This window comes from Puma concolor, chromosome D1, assembly GCF_028749965.1.
Source record: "Puma concolor isolate L17-30 chromosome D1, mPumCon1.1.hap2, whole genome shotgun sequence".
In the NCBI taxonomy this organism is placed as follows: Eukaryota; Metazoa; Chordata; class Mammalia; order Carnivora; family Felidae; genus Puma; species Puma concolor.
Window position 1 is genome coordinate 25,284,180 of NC_141676.1, and position 16,320 is coordinate 25,300,499.

Genomic DNA, 16,320 nt, shown 5'->3' on the forward strand with positions numbered 1-16,320 from the left:
AAAAGGTAAATATAGGGAAATATAAAAGATCATTGACTGCTTCAGGCAATGATAATAGCAACATTTTGTGGAGTTTATAACTTATGTAGAAGTAAAATATATGACAAAAATGCCAAATAAAAAGTGAATTATTAAAAATAACTTTAAACCATAATCATCATAATTGCAATTGAGTAAGCAATTTTTTTTCCTCCAAAAATCCAGCTCCAAAATATCCCTATTTATAATCTCTGCAGCCAAGCTTTTTTGATCGGCCATCCTTTTGGTCACTTCTTCTATCTTTGATTTGTTTTTATATGGTGCTTCTAAAATGAAATAACGGTGGATAAATTAAACTTATCCTAGCAATAAATATTACCATTTGAAATCAGTGTTTTATATAGCAGGTTTTTATGTCCTCCTTCCCATTTTAAGGCATATCTGTTTACTGGATTCCACAGTTCCACAGTGATATGCACTAAAAGAAATAACCCAGTGAGGTCTGTTTATGGAGAATGTAGTTCACAGAAAACTTTTCTTTTAACTCAGGACCAGTCTTCTGAAAAGGTGTTTTGTTGTTTTGTGTTTTTTTAATTTGATTAACAATGTGAATTATGTATCTTATCATATTAACTTCTTTTCCTTATTTACTTGAAAGCTCAGAGCCAAATTTGTGGTTCTTTTCTAGATAGTGTAGAAATATATATACCCTGCAATTTACGTATATTCAGCCTTGATTATACTTACATTTTTCTCCATCTTTAATTTCCTTTTACTAACATTTCCTCCTCTACTTTTATATGTAATCCTAGTAACTTCGATGTTTCTTTATGTTACTGTAAATCCTTTTTTATTTTTATTTTTATTTTTTTTTCCAACGTTTATTTATTTTTGGGACAGAGAGAGGCAGAGCATGAACGGGGGAGGGGCAGAGAGAGAGGGAGACACAGAATCGGAAACAGGCTCCAGGCTCTGAGCCATCAGCCCAGAGCCCGACGCGGGGCTCGAACTCACGGACCGCGAGATGGTGACCTGAGCTGAAGTCGGACGCTTAACCGACTGCGCCACCCAGGCGCCCCTGTAAATCCTTTTTTAGAACAAAGGAAGAAATAATTACATACGTAGGTACATATGTAGATATATACACATTTACTCATCCTGGGGTTTTTTCAAGCATTTTCTCACTAACTCATCACAAACAAAAGAGGAAATGCTTAGTATACCCATTTTTCAAATGAGAACACAGAATCAGTGACTAGCCCCAAATCACACAATAAACAGGTAAAGCCAGAATTCTCCCCTTTGCTCCAAAGCCCATAATTTTTCTTTTAGGACATATTACAGCTTTCGCTTGCCTACTGTACCATTCACTGATTCATTCATTGAATGCATATATATTTACTACGTACAATGTTGCAGACTGTGGGGTATCATTCAAAGTGAATCATTCAAAATGTCCCTCTCACGCAGCTTACAGGCTCTGTCCTATAACATTAGGTTTCTTTTACAGGAATGTCTGGTTTGGTAAACTGGATTATAAGTGCTTAAGACAGAGATGCTATTGTGCACAGCTCTGTACCATGGTCCCCCAGGAGCTGTGCCACAGTGCTTATCTACATTTCTTCAGTCAGCTTTAGAATAAATAAAGTTACAAAAACAATGAGGCATCGGCATGGCGATTAGTGGAAGATTTTTCTAAGTAATCCAAAAAATTATTCCCATAATAGCAGATGTTATGAAGCAATACTGAGTTTCACTTTTACCCAGTGAGAGGGAAAATACACAAAGCCTAACCAAATTATGTCAAATTACACTGAACAAAAGGCAGTTTTAGAAACTGCATGTCAATCTGCTATGGCTTTGGGGGAACCCCAGATTCCCTTCATAACTCAATGTCTTGCTATTACCCTCTCAGAAGGAGTGTGAACAATGGCTGAGTATGGGTTTGAGTGGTTAATGAGATGCTGTCAGCCAAAGAGAAATGGTCTCATTTTAGCCCATTACTCAAACTCTGCATACCAAACCCTTGTTTCTGAATGTATCATGTGACTAAGGGACACACAATAATTTACTAAAAAGGGGCCTACTGAGATTATATAAGAAGAGAAACTGGGGACTTTTCTCAAGGGTCCAGGAACAATGCCCACAACCCATATAGCTCTGAGCTTTGTCATGAAGAACCCGAAGCCAGTGGAGATGTGCTAATCAATACACCAAGCCCTCACACAGGTTGGCCTCTCTGTGACCATTCTAACCACTCTTCAAGGGGTAAGAATTCATCATTTCAGGGAGAGAAGATGAGTTCTTTGAACAATCGAGAAGTCTCTTTTCTGAATGGAAAGGGGTAGTTTTCTAGTGCTCATAAGCATTAAGGAGGCACAGATCCTACTCTGTCCCACTTTAAGGATTCACTCTTTTATCCTTCAAAGCATAGAAAGAAGTGGTTTCATTAAAAGAGAACGTGTTTTGGGGCGCCTGGGTGGCGCAGTCGGTTAGGCATCCGACTTCAGCCAGGTCACGATCTCGCGGTCCGTGAGTTCGAGCCCCGCGTCGGGCTCTGGGCTGATGGCTCGGAGCCTGGAGCCTGTTTCCGATTCTGTGTCTCCCTCTCTCTCTGCCCCTCCCCCGTTCATGTTCTGTCTCTCTCTGTCCCAAAAATAAATAAATGTTGAAAAAAAAATTTTTTTTTTAAATAAAAGAGAACGTGTTTTTCAGAGATTTAAAGTACAACATAAAAACTATAATCAATAATGTTGTAATAAGTGTGTGTGTGGTAAAAAGCTACCAACTTTTTTCATTTGTAGACTGCCCATAGTAAGTGCTCAAAAAATATTATGTTTAAGTTCTTTCTCTTCTTATTAAAATCCCTGCTAATGAGAAAATGTGATAACAGGGGACTGTGTGGCCTAAGGTAGGTCTCACTGGGATAGATATTTTGAATGATAAAAGTCCAAGTTACCAAGAAAGAAAAAAACTATGTTCCTACCTTAAGTAAACAAGTCTGGGGCGCCTGGGTGGCTCAGTCGGTTGGGCAACCGACTTCGGCTCAGGTCACGATCTCGCAGTCTGTGAGTTCGAGCCCCGCGTCAGGCTCTGTGCGGACAGCTCAGAGCCTGGAGCCTGCTTCAGATTCTGTGTCTCCCCCTCTCTCTTCCCCTCCCCTGCTCACGCTCTGTGTCTCTCAATAATAAATAAATGTTAAAGAAAAAAAAATTAAAAAAAACAAGTCTGAGGATAAAATATGTTCCATGGTAAAGCAGAGGATTAAACTGTAACATCCTAAGTAAATAGAAATAGTGGTGCTGTCTTAGCTACTGGCATAGTCCACTAAAGACACAGTGTGGGGAATGTTCTGGCCAATCTTGAAAGATTATCCGGAAACTGTGCTGATGTTCTTCCTACCTTATCTCACCTTTTTCTTCACAGCAAGCCCCAGAGGTGAACATTATCCTACCCATTTAATATTAGAAGAAACTACAGCCTGACGTGACGAGTAACATGCTGATATTCCCACAGCCAACACACCTATCTCAAGCTTCTCTGAGCCTCTATAGCCTCCACGTCTCCCCACATAGCCTCCCAGATGCAGACAAGACCAGGAATGAGAGAATGACAAAAAAAAAAAAAACTTTAGAAAGTTTCAAATAAAATCCTGAGCTGAAAGAAAGCTTCCTGTACTAAGAAACCTAGTCATTCTGACCAGGCCAAGCAGCTGAAAAATATGTGTCTGTGAGCTCTGTGAGGAAAATGAGATGTGTGCCTTCCATAGTGAGAGGGAGAGACTCCAATTATCGTTAGAACTCTGATTTCAGAGCTAACCGGCTCCCACTTGGTCACTGTTGATCCAGAAGGTCATTGTCCTCACTCTTCAGAGAATTCAGGGAGACTAGGAGATCCAGCACCCCTTCCCCAGTCTTTACCTCCCCCAGGTCCACCTGCAGAAGCTCCCCAGGCTTCTCTAATTACTGCAGAGTATCTCATGGCAATTCTGTCCAAGAGTCTACCCCCAAAATTTAAGAACTTAGGCATCTAGGGAAAACCTTGGGGGCCCACTGGCCATAAAACACACAAAAAGCAGATATGAATGATTGAGGTCACAAGCGATTTAATTATTTTTCTGCTTCATTAAGTGACTATTGAAAGAAGTTGTCTCCTCATGTGACCTCCCATGAAAGAAAGCAAAACCAAAATCATTCTTACAATAGTTTTTATCTTGCTAATAGCCCCAGTATCATATTTTCAATTTCCCTTGCCACCTGCCCCCCCTTCCTTTCTGCAGAGGGCAAGTGTCTCTCAGGACACAGCTCCAACTCTGCAATAGGACTGTGGCTTCACTCCTCAGTGCTACTGTCAGAATGGGAGTGAATGGGAGATGGGGAAGAAAAACAAATCTCCATTGTTTCAGCACCAGAACAAGCCAGTGCTTAATCTAATGCAAACATAATTACTTTCACTTAAACAAAAAGGGGAAACAAATGAAAAGAAAAAAAAAAACTTGTTTACAGCATAGGCTGTCTGCTCAGAAATAAACAATTATGTGGGCATCAGATAAGCATCATGTTCCTCCTCTCAGTTGCTGCTCTTTAGAAACAAATCTGAAAGGCATTTAAGGAGAAGGTTAGGAACAGAAGCTCTGAGTCTTAACTATTCTCTATTTATCTTCACCAGTCCGCATCACTGCTTAATTCTTGAGTTTGAACATAAATAGAAGGTTGGCACTTTGAGAAACAGCATTAGAGTTGGGTGTCATGAAGAGAAACATTTAAATTCTTTTTCTATTGACTTTTGCATGGCATTGATCCCTTTGATATTCCCAGAGAATGTGCCAGAAGGAATATTCATTTATTCATGAAACAAATATTTATAGCCCACCTGCTCTGTAACAGGTACTGTACTTGGATGAGCAACACGGAAATGAGGACCGTCCTATGGCAGACAGTCTAGCAGAAAGAAAAAAAAAAAAAACATGGAACAAATAATTATGGAAATAAGTATAGGCAAGAATATGTTGCTACTATAGTATGTAACAAAGAAGCCTAACAGAGCCTTAACAGAGTGGTAGAGAGGAGTGGTCAGGAATAGATTTTCTAAGGAAGTTTCAACTTAGCTAAGACCTTAAGCATGAGAAGAAGTCAACCAGGCAAATGGAAAGAGTTGGGGGCAGAACTACATGGAGTGACACTTCAATTCGAAAACACTGAGAAGGACCAGAGAAAGGAAGGGTTGCAACATGCTTAAGAAGGTGAAAAGTCTGTATATTGGTTTCCTAGGGCTGCTATATTAAATTACCCCAAAGCAAGTGGCTTAAATCAACAGAAACTTATTCTCTCACAGTTCTGGAAGCCAGAAGTCCTAAGTCAAGGTGTTGGCAGGGCTATGTTTTTTAAGGAGGCTGGACAGGAGACTCCTTTCTTGCATATTACTCTTTATAGTGGTTTCAGATGTTCCTTGGCTTGGGACACTGTAACGCCAGTCATTGCTCCCATCTTTACATGGTCTTCTCCTCTTCTGTCTCTAATAAGGACACTTGTCATTGGATTTGAGGTCTACCTGGTTAATCCAGTATGACCCTCATCTTGAGATCCTTGATTATATCTGTAAAGACCTTTTTCCCAAATTAGGTCATATTCATGGGTTCTGTTGGCTATGACATGGACATATATTTTGGAGACCACAATTCAATGCACTATAGTTAGTCAGCATTGTTGAAAAGTAGCAAGCGTAGCAGTTAAGAGAAGTGGAGCAAGATAAAGCCAGAGACAGAGGCTAGGGCCAGATTATATATGCCTTTGAGGTCTTGCTGAGTATATCAGTTTTCTATTGCTGCATTAACTAATAACCACAAAGCTAATGGCTTTAATAACATCTATTTATTATCTCTCAGTTCTGTGGGCCTGAAGTCTGGGCACAGTGTGGATCAACTGGGTCCTCAGCTCAGGACTTTACAAAGCTGAAGACAAGGTGTCCATTAAGCTGGGCTCTCATCTCAAGGCTCTAAAAAAGCTCATTTAGGTTTTAGACAGACTTCAGTTCCTTACACACATGGGCCCCTACACCCATGGGTACAAAGCAACAACAACATATTGAATTCTCATATTTCAAATTTCTGACTTCCACTTCTGCTACTATCCTGAGAAATATTTGTTTCCAAGGTCTCATGAGATTATGTTTGGCTGGCCAGGATTATCCAAGAAAAAGCGCTATTTTAAGGTCAGATGACTAGTAATTTTAATTACATCTAACAAGTTCCTTATGCCATGACACATAAATATAGCTTCCTAAGCTTCTCTTTGGTAACACTATCAACAAGTTTTTAAGGAAATTGGAAATATTCAGAGAAAAATCCTAACCTTTGATGTCACAGGAAACATAAGATTTTCCTCAATATACTCCTTGGTCAGCAACAAAATACTGAACTGTCTGGAACCTGGAGTTGATTTTCTGCATCATTTCAATTAATAGTTTCAACAAAAGACTTCATTTCTAATAAAGCAATGGAGCCCGTTCTTATCATAGCTTGAACTAAAAATTCCAAGTTATCATCATCCAAGACAAATATATTCAGCTTATAAGTCAAGACTCAAACATCAACTTTTAGCCTGTACTGTTTTTGTCAATACTAAAAACATGCCCATGAGAAAACAGGTGGGAGATGTAATGTGGAAGTGAATTTGAAATCTAGAATATTTTGATACTATTAGCCACATTGAGATTTGCAAAACCAACTGCCCTGAATCCTGAAAAATGAGACAGATTGTTTTAATCCAATGTTAGAGTAAAAGCAAGAGCTTATAGGAGGAGAAACATCAAAAATGTAAGCTCTCCTATGTGGTCATGAATTTTATGAAGTGAACAAAAGTACCACCAGAAGTGAAGAAAAATGTAAAAACTACTCGAATAAGTCATGGATTCTCAAAGAGCTATGGCCAACACTTTATATTTATTAAACATCCCCTTTCATTTAAAACCTATGTCAAGTCACATAGTCACTCCCTCCTTGATGCTCCTATTTATATATCAGTCCATACCCTCAGACTATAAAATCTTTCTATGGCGAGCACTATAAAAATGCTTACAGCATGAATGCATTTCCTTCCCCACCATAGTATCAAAGATGTTCCTACTAAGCCCAACCCAAATTCATGACCTCTCTTTTCAACAACTATGGTAGTTACATGGGAAATACTCATTTGATATCCGTTATGTATTGCTTTATATTTTTATTTTATCATGTGTCTGTGCCTTATTTCCCCCACTAGATGGTCAATTCCTTGACTACTAAAATTAGAATTACAGACTCTGTGTCTATAAAATGAAGATGATCTTTTCTATCCTAGAAGGCTGTCATGAGACAATTCAGGTGAAAATACATAGACCAGTAACTAACATGGAGAAAATTATTATTAGCTTTCATTTCCTCTCCATTTTTATAATTTTGTATTCCTCACGATTCTTACTACAGTATATTGCACATAGTAGGTGCTCAACAAGTGCATGCTGATGCACTGTGTGCGATTCAAGTTCAAGGAAGTTAACGTAGGTCAAAGATTGAAGGGCAAGGTCTAGGAATTGTGGCTTACTTGAGGAAACAGGAGTTCTGCTCTTGACATTGGCTCCAGCAATTGATAATTGGATAACTGGGCTATTATCGTTATTTAAAAAGCTAGAACAAATTTTTAACATGTAATAGTACTGTGGTATTTTAAACATAACCAGAAAGACAGCATGTTCAATAAAAGACATGAAGGGGGAAAACCAGAATTCTGTCCAAATAGAAAATGAAATGCTGCTTCCATGCAAGGTTAGGATGGTTTGGGTCATTAAGCAGAGTTTGGATTTTATTTAACAAGTAAGGATGAGAGGCGTCTGGGTGGCTCAGTCAGTTATGCATCTGACTCTTGATTTTGGCTCAGGTCATGATCTCAGGGTTCTTGAGATCGAGACTTGCGTCGGACTCCGGGCTGCTTGTGATTCTCTCTCCCCTTCTCTCCGCCCCTCCCCACCTCAAAATAAATAAATAAACTTTAAAAAACATTTAAAATAAAGGAAGGATGATAAGAGATAAAGAGATACCTTCAAGGCCATCCACTGATCAACAAGTTTCAAAGTGCTGACCTTATATACTAGAGCATATAACACAGCTAGCTCTCCACACTTTCTCTCCTTGTTATCTACCTCCATGGGCAGAGCCTTCTTGCTGGATGGTTTCTGACAGGTGCTTCCACCACTGCAGAAAGCAGTGGGTCTGAAGGGGAAATTAGGACTTCATAACAATAACAAAAAAGTCACACTCAAATCTATTCCATTAATCTATTGCAACTTTACATTCCCCTAAACCTACTGTAAATGAATAATATGACAAAGGAACTCTCACAGACATACAAATGACAATCTCAGGAAAATCATGCTATTTGTTTCCCAAAGAAACCTTCTTTGAGAAAGTAATTGTTGAGGCTTAAAAGACACTGAGAGAGGAGAAATAATGAAGAGGAAATGTGGCATCGGGGGAGATATGGGGGGAGTTAAAAGGAAAGGGGACACACAAAATCTGTGAGATATATTTAAATCTCAGAACCAAACTAGCTATCCAGAGGGAGCTGCTTTTCATCTTCTGAATTGACACAAGCCTTCTGAAACCTCTGTGGCTTTGACCTTTCATTATTGCAGAACACAGCCACCTGCCTTCACCCCTCACCCGAGCCTCTCAGCTGAGGTGCGGGAGCCGATGCCCTCAGCCACTCTGCAATAGCATGAGGCTTTTGCTGTTCTCACTTCAAAACTGGCCAGATCGTGAGATGCGAGTCTTGCAAGAAAAGGTTTTTCTCTCAGCGCCAGTGTTTTTGGTGAGAGATGTAATACATCAAAGCAGAGAAGAGATGCAATCATGCAGGGAATGATTTCAAAAACTTTAATGAACCGTTTAAAATAAACTCATTTGAAGGTAATTTAACAACACCACTTTTACAATTAAAAATACTATTTTAGCATGCAAATGCAGAACATTAGTCCCATGTCAGGATGGAAAATGAAGTGAAACTGAGGGGCTTTTGAAACACGAATGCCATCTCAGTAATTTCTCATCACTCCACGGTGCTCTTAGGCAGCCTAATGAAAGAATGAATTAATTTAAACAACATTTTGTTGGAGCAATGGGGTTTGAGGAATTAAATTAACTTGATGGTTAGTTGTAAGAGCCAGGCTTGGAACTGGCATTATATTGTTACTAAAATTAATTTCTATCCTTTCCTAAGTTTTATTTGGATATTTCTTGTACTTATTCCTAAAGTATCAACCAAGGGTTTCGGCAATTAGCAGAATCCTTCATCAGTCCTGTTTGATATATTAACATTTGCTTGGAAATGTGTAGGTTGAGGCAAAATGATACTCTGGAAAAACAAACCGGACTCCAGATGTTGCCCCCAGGAATTAGAGTAGCAGCTGAGTCTGACTTTGAAGGGTAACAGGAATAATAAGCTGGCACATGGACTAAGCCAAAAACAGCGATTCTGTCAAAAACAGTTGACAAATCACATTCACATTATACATCCATGGCTGTTCCAGGTTACAGATCTCAGCATTGCTAAGATGGGCTGCAGGTTATGGGCAATTCTCAACACACTGGCTTCAACATACAAGTTCCTTTCACACTTAGAAGTGTATCGGCATGCAATTAGCAAAAGTGACATTATAGGAACTTCTGTAAACTCAAAAATTTCAATGGTAAGTCATGAATGTTGTAACTTAACTGCTACAAAAAAGAAAATAGGTTAAAAATAATAGGTATTAATATGTCAGGTAATAACTTATTGACATGCACAGTTTCTGCTGCAAAGTATTTTTCTTTCTATAAATCTAACTCTAGTTTTTTAAGACCAGCCTCACAAGAGAATATTGAAATCACATGCTGTCTTGATAAAAACAATACTACTGCTTATAATATTTACCATGACTGAGTGGTGTTGAGTCACACATTCCAGGCACAGTTTGCATTCTCCATGAAACTCCACATAAACCCTCCAAGAAAATAGTCCCCATTTTGAGGAGAAACAAACTAGCATTCAAACTTGTCCCGGATTCTGCAGCTGGCATATGGTAGAACTAGGATTTGATTAAATGTCTATGTCCACTGCAATATGGTAGTCAAAGTCACCAATGTCCACTGTCCCATGGAAGAAAAACATCAAGATGTTAATGTGGTGATTTCATTTTTTCTTCCTTGCATGCAAGCCTTCATAATCCAAACAAGGACCGTTCTCTTTCAAAGAGCTGTCTTGGGAGGCTACACACATATTCTTGCCAGGATGCGTTTGCTCTACGGAGAAGACCTTCAAATCCAATGTGTGGGTCACATAAGAAAAGGTCTCGTTTCTTCCCAATTTCCTGATGATTATGCAAATGCAATTTAAAAATGGGATCTCCATCTTGATCACCCACCTCATCTCTGTATAAAGTTTTCAACAAGGGCTTACAACATGTTTTGAGCAAAGACAGAATTATTAAAACATGCACATAACATCTGAGAAGACTATTTTGAAGGACATAACAGATGTTCAAAATTTTAAATTCTAATATATCTATTTTTTATAGTCTTTGTTTTTAGAATAGTTTTAGGTTTATAGCAATATTGAGCAGAAGGTACAGAAAATTCCCATATACCAGTTTCTCAATACAGTTTCCCCTATTACTAACATCTGCATTTGTGTTGTGCATTTTATACAATTGATAAACAGTATTGATGTGTTATCATTAACTAAATTGTATAGCATACATTAGTGTTCAATCTCTGTACAGTACAGTTCTATGGTTCTTGACAAATGGATAATGTCACGTATCCATTAGAATATGACCCAGAATAATTCCTCTGCCCTATAAATCTTCTGTGCTTCAACTATTCCTTCCTCTCTCCCTACCCCCAAGCCACCGGTAACCACTAATCATTTTACTGCCTCCAGAGTTCTGCCTCTTCCAGAACGTCATAGAGTTGGAATCATGCAGTATGTCACCTTTTCAGATTAGCTTCTTTCACTTAGCAATATTCATTTAAGTTCCACCCATGTCATTTTATGGCTTTACAGCAACATGTTAAAAGGAAAAGTACAAGGATGTTTATCCTCTGTCTTATATGTGCATTTCAAATAAGTGCATTGGGAAAAAGACTGGAAGGGGTTGGACTGAATGCACTAGAATGGGGGGGGGGGGTCATGGTATGTGGTTTCTTCTGCCTATTTCCAGATTTTGGTTTTGCAATTTTATAGAGCTATGTCTTAAAACACTGTTCATAAAAGCAAAGAAGGAAATCAATCATATCTCCTTATTGCTCTTTTCCACTTATTTAAGCATTCTAGTTAAATGCTTTTTTCTCCCACCTCTTTCCCCATATCTGGTTTATTTGTGCTGAGAGTTAAAATTATGTGCATCCTTTGACAGAGAGAGAGGAAAAGGCAACAAAGAGAAGAATATAAAAAAGGCAAGAGAAAGAAACATGTTTGGGAAGAGTCAGTAATGTTTCAGATAAACCCGTGAGTCTTCATAGCCCCCTTGCAGATATATAAATGCTTATGGCCAAAGAATACAAACATCATGTCAGTGAATTAAATGTAACTTAGTCCTGCTGAGCAGTGTCTCCAATTCAGAAAAATCACACCTCTCAGCCCAAGTCAAGTCAAAGGTAGTTCTTACTACAGCTGTGGTACATTGAGCCCTTTCTTGACGTCAGAGATCATGCTAAGCACTTCACGCACATTACTTTATATGATCTTCCCAGCGCTACTATGAGACAGACACTTAACAGATGAGGTTGAAAAAGAAAGTTGGATTCAAACCCAGACAGGACTCAAAAGCCTAATCATATCTAGTAGATACTGCCGTGGGTTACAATATGTGAAATCTATACACCTTCTTATCACCAGTCTCATCTTGTACTCTAGAGCCAAGAGTTACCCTGGAGGGGAGGAGAGAGAGTGTCTGGACCAAAGACCAGCATTTAGACTGTCCCAGAGGTTTCCCATGCAAAATGGGAGAATTCAGTAATTAATGTATCTTTAAAAGCCCTTGAACAGGTATACTTCATACCCAAGATTCCCTGCCTGGGTGCACCATGAAGGGTTGTGCAGACAATCAAACCTAGATGCAAATCCCAACTCTACCTTCTCTACTTCCACGTGGCTGCTTTCATCTTCAATTGCTTTAATCTACAAACTGGGGATCAAGTAAAGGGGCTACTGAATACAAATCCACTCAACGGGTCCTTTAATTTAAAAATGTAACGAAGCTCTTTATGGTGCAAAAATAGAAACTTGAGGCTCCAAACAGTTGGCACTGAGTGGCATTTATGCCATACAGTTCCTGTATACACCACCTAGTGAAGTGACCTTGGGCAAATTCTTAACCTCTGCATCTCTACTGCATCATCTACAGAATGGGGATATTAGGGCCTGGTCCTATAGGTTTTTATGAGGATTAAAATAGAAAACTATAGGCCTTACAGTTGTTGCCACCCCAGAGCCACCCACACCACCCAGCCACGGTCAACCCCACCATGTTCTTTGACATCACCATAGATGGCAAGACCTTGGGCTGGCTCTCCTTCTGTTTGTAGACAAAGTTCCAAAGACAGCAGAACACTTTCGTGCTCTGAACACCGGAGAGAAAGGATTTGGTTATAAAGTTGCCTGCTTTCACAGGATTTTTCCGGGATTTACGCACCAGAGTGGTGACTTCACATGCCATAATGGCACTGGCAGCAAGCCCAACCATGGGGAGAAATCTGATGATGAGAATTTCATCTGGAAATACACGGGTCCTGGCCTCTCATCCATGGCACATGCTAAACCCAACACAAATGGTTCCCACTTTTTCATCTGCACTGTCAACACGGTGGTTGCTTGGATGGCAAGCATGTGGTCTTTGGCAAGGTGAAAGAGGGCAGGAATATCGTGGAAGCCATGGAACGCTTTGGGTCCAGGAATGGCAAAACCAGGAAGAAAAGCACCATTGCTGACTGTGGACAAATCTAATAAATTTCACTTGTGTTTTATCTTAACTACCAGACCATTCCTTCTGTAGCTTAGGAGAGCAACCTTTTACCCCTACCTGCTCAAAATATGCTATAATCTTTGTGCTCTCAAAAAAAAAAAAAAAGAGTATTTTCTTTACTCTTCTCCAAGTCTAGCTGAATTGCAGAGTCAAGTTTATGATTATGAAATAAAAACTAAACAACAACAAAATAAATAAATAAAATGGGTAACTATATGGTAAGAGTAATAAGGTATATTCCTCAGATTGGTTTTTTTTTAATGTTTATTTGTGAAAGTGAGAGTGAGCACCAGCAGCAGAGGGGTAGGGAGAGAGGGGAACAGAGGATCAGAAGTGGGCTCCATGCTGACAGCATCGAGCCCAATGCGGGACTCGAACTCATGAACTGTGAGATCATGACCTGAGCCGAAGTTGGATGCTCAACCAACTGAACCACCCAGGTACCCCCTCAGATTGGTTTTAGTGAGGCTATTTCTCCAAGGATTTGGGGGAAGAGGGTTTAATTGTCAACACAAGAGTCAGTAACTCAGAGGCTTTTCCTATAATATGAGTGAAGCTCATTCTCTTAAAACACTGGCATTGCAGCAAGGACAAGGGAGTTGGAAGCAATGGCCAGGTATGTTACAGTGAAGAAGTCAAGGTCAGGGTGAGGAGAATATGTGACCCACATCGCATGTATAGTGCATATTCTAATCAGCATAATGTAGAAGCAGTGGCTTGCTGTAAGGGATGATTATCAACATAACCCTTGAATCAAACCCCAGTGTCACCATTTAGCTTTGAATTCTTAAAAAATCTATTAAACTCTTGTGAGCCACTGATTCTTCATAGACATAATAGGATTAATAAGACAGTCCGGATAGAGTTGTTTTGAGGATCATATTAAGAGCACTAACACATGTATATTACCTAGAAAATGACTAGCTGACCTAAAATGGGCATTTATTAGCTTTATGCCTCTGTGGAGCTAATTTTGCGAACAGGAGAAAATTAAAGACCTACAAAGATCTACAATCATTCCCGCCAGAGAAGTTATATCATCACACTCTATTTACTCTGCTCAAGTCCTCCTTAACAAGCTAGAACGTTGTGCATAAGCTTGAGTCATGTATTTAAGAAAGACATAGCAAGGAACTGGCTATCCATTGTACTTTGACCCAGTGGGATCTTTCTTGTTTCACCCATTCAATCAGTCTTTAAACCTTTCTTTTCTAATTGGGATATGCTTTTTCCTCACTAAATTTCATTTCCATGACTCCAATTTTCCCTCACAACCATAGGTCAGTGGGACCAGAGACCCAGGGAGCACTGGATGTTGGCTTTCATAAATGGAACCAACACTTCAACGACCCTCCTTTCCACATCAGGGGAAAACTTCTCCCCAGTTCAAGAAAATCAACTCAGCTCCTACCAAACTGGCTTATTTTAAGTGAACTCAGTTTTTCAATACTTAATTTGAAACTGAAGGTGAACACAACCCCCAGTGTCTGTGAGAACCATCTGGTGGCAACCTCCCTGCTGATGCCCCGACCTGCCTACTTAGATTTCTGCACGGTTCTTTTGGGTCCGGGCACTGAGATCTAGCCGTGAATTTAAATAGTGTTTGGGTAAAGCCAACTTTTCACAAGTTTCTCTCAGCCCCTTCTTTCATCATGGAGTCCTGAATTCATTTCCTTAATATTATATCAGAATCTTTTGATCTAAGACCACTTTTCCCACCTGATGCCAAGAACTACTGCTTGGTGTTAGGTACTATCTTTCCTCCTGCAGACTGACATCTTAGAGAGAAATTCTTATAACAAACTAAACTTCCATTTTTCCCAAACACCTTAAAAGTAAGCTATGCAACCTCACTCCCACTAGGATGGTTACTATAAAAAACAAAACAAAGCAAAACGACAAGTGCTGGTGAAGTTATGGAGAAATTGGAATTCTTGTGCACAACTCATATGCATTGGTGGGAATGTAAAATGGTGTGGCCACTATAAAATCAACATGAACATGCTTCAAAAAATTAAAAATAGAATTACTATATGATCCAAGAATTATACTTCTGAGTGTATAGACACACACACACACACACACACACACAATTGAATTATTCATTCTTAAAGAGGAAGAAAATTCTGATACATACTACAACAAAGATGAATCTTGAGGACATTGTGATAATTTAAATGAACCAGCCACAAAAAGGCAAATACTGTATGATCCTACTTACATGAAGTACCTAGAGACGTCAAATTCACAAAGACAGTAGGTAGAATGGTTGTTTCCAGGGCCTAGGGAGAGGAAAGTGGGGGTTGCTATTTAATGGGTAAAGAGTTTCAGTTTTGCAAGATGAAAAAAATTCTGGAGAGTGTTTACACAACAGTTTATACATTTAACACTACTGAACTGCACACTTAAAAATGGATAAAATGACAAATCTTATGTGTATTTTACCATCATTAAAAATTTTAAGCTATTCACCTTGCTGGTCACTTTTCTCCTGTGCTTATCACAGGCATTGCTGTCCCACTAACATGTAACTTGGTGTATAGCTCACCCTGTGGACATTCCCACTGGGCCAGGTAGCTGGAACCACAGTGAGTTTGACCCACAGGTCCCTGCAAAGAAATACACTGCCACTGAAGATAGAATAAAAATTGTAGAAAGAATTCATGCCATCTGTCAGGTTAAATAATGTTAAGGAATGAGAATACAAAGCTAAAGATGGAAGGGAGGGAGAAGGAAGGAAGGAAGGAAGGAAGGAAGGAAGGAAGGAAGGAAGGAAAAGTGAATTCCTTTTGTTCACAAAGGGAATTAAGGGAGAATGAGAGGGCTTTGCAAATATGCTGAGAAAGAGAGGCTCAAGAGAAAATGAGCTTCCTAATGAAAGAGGAAGCATACTAAATTAATTATGCCTTTGAAATATTGACCTCATTCCTTAAAGCTATTGCAACCTTGAAAAGCAAGAAAAGGCATTTGGGTGAGTCAGAAGTAATGGAGCCTGTGAGGAATGAGCCATCTATCAAGACCAATAAGGGATGTTTCAAGAACTGGAACAAATGCACATCACCAGGCCCCAGTGTCTCACTTATAGGCAATCAATTGAATTAGCACTTAGAATTTCTCTTCTAAAAAGAAATATAAACACGTTGTGAAATACAAACACCAGGGAATAGCAAGGTAGACTTCACGGCCCAAAGTAAAAAGACCCTTGAAACTGCAGACTTCTTCATCTGATGGCTCTAATAATAGACACAAAATATAAAAATATCAAGGCCCTCATTAAAATGAACACTCCACCGAGCCTCAGGGGTT

The 16,320-nt window shown here is 39.3% G+C and overlaps 1 protein-coding gene and 1 pseudogene across 2 annotated transcripts in view; one reads left to right on the forward strand and one right to left on the reverse strand.

Annotated features, from left to right (window-relative positions):
* The window catches only part of RAG1 (recombination activating 1), a 1,204,476-nt gene that overhangs the window by 902,609 nt on the left and 285,547 nt on the right, over positions 1-16,320 (reverse strand). The gene's annotated exons all lie outside the window — the stretch shown is intronic.
* LOC112865291 (peptidyl-prolyl cis-trans isomerase A pseudogene) lies at positions 12,518-13,076 on the forward strand (annotated as a pseudogene).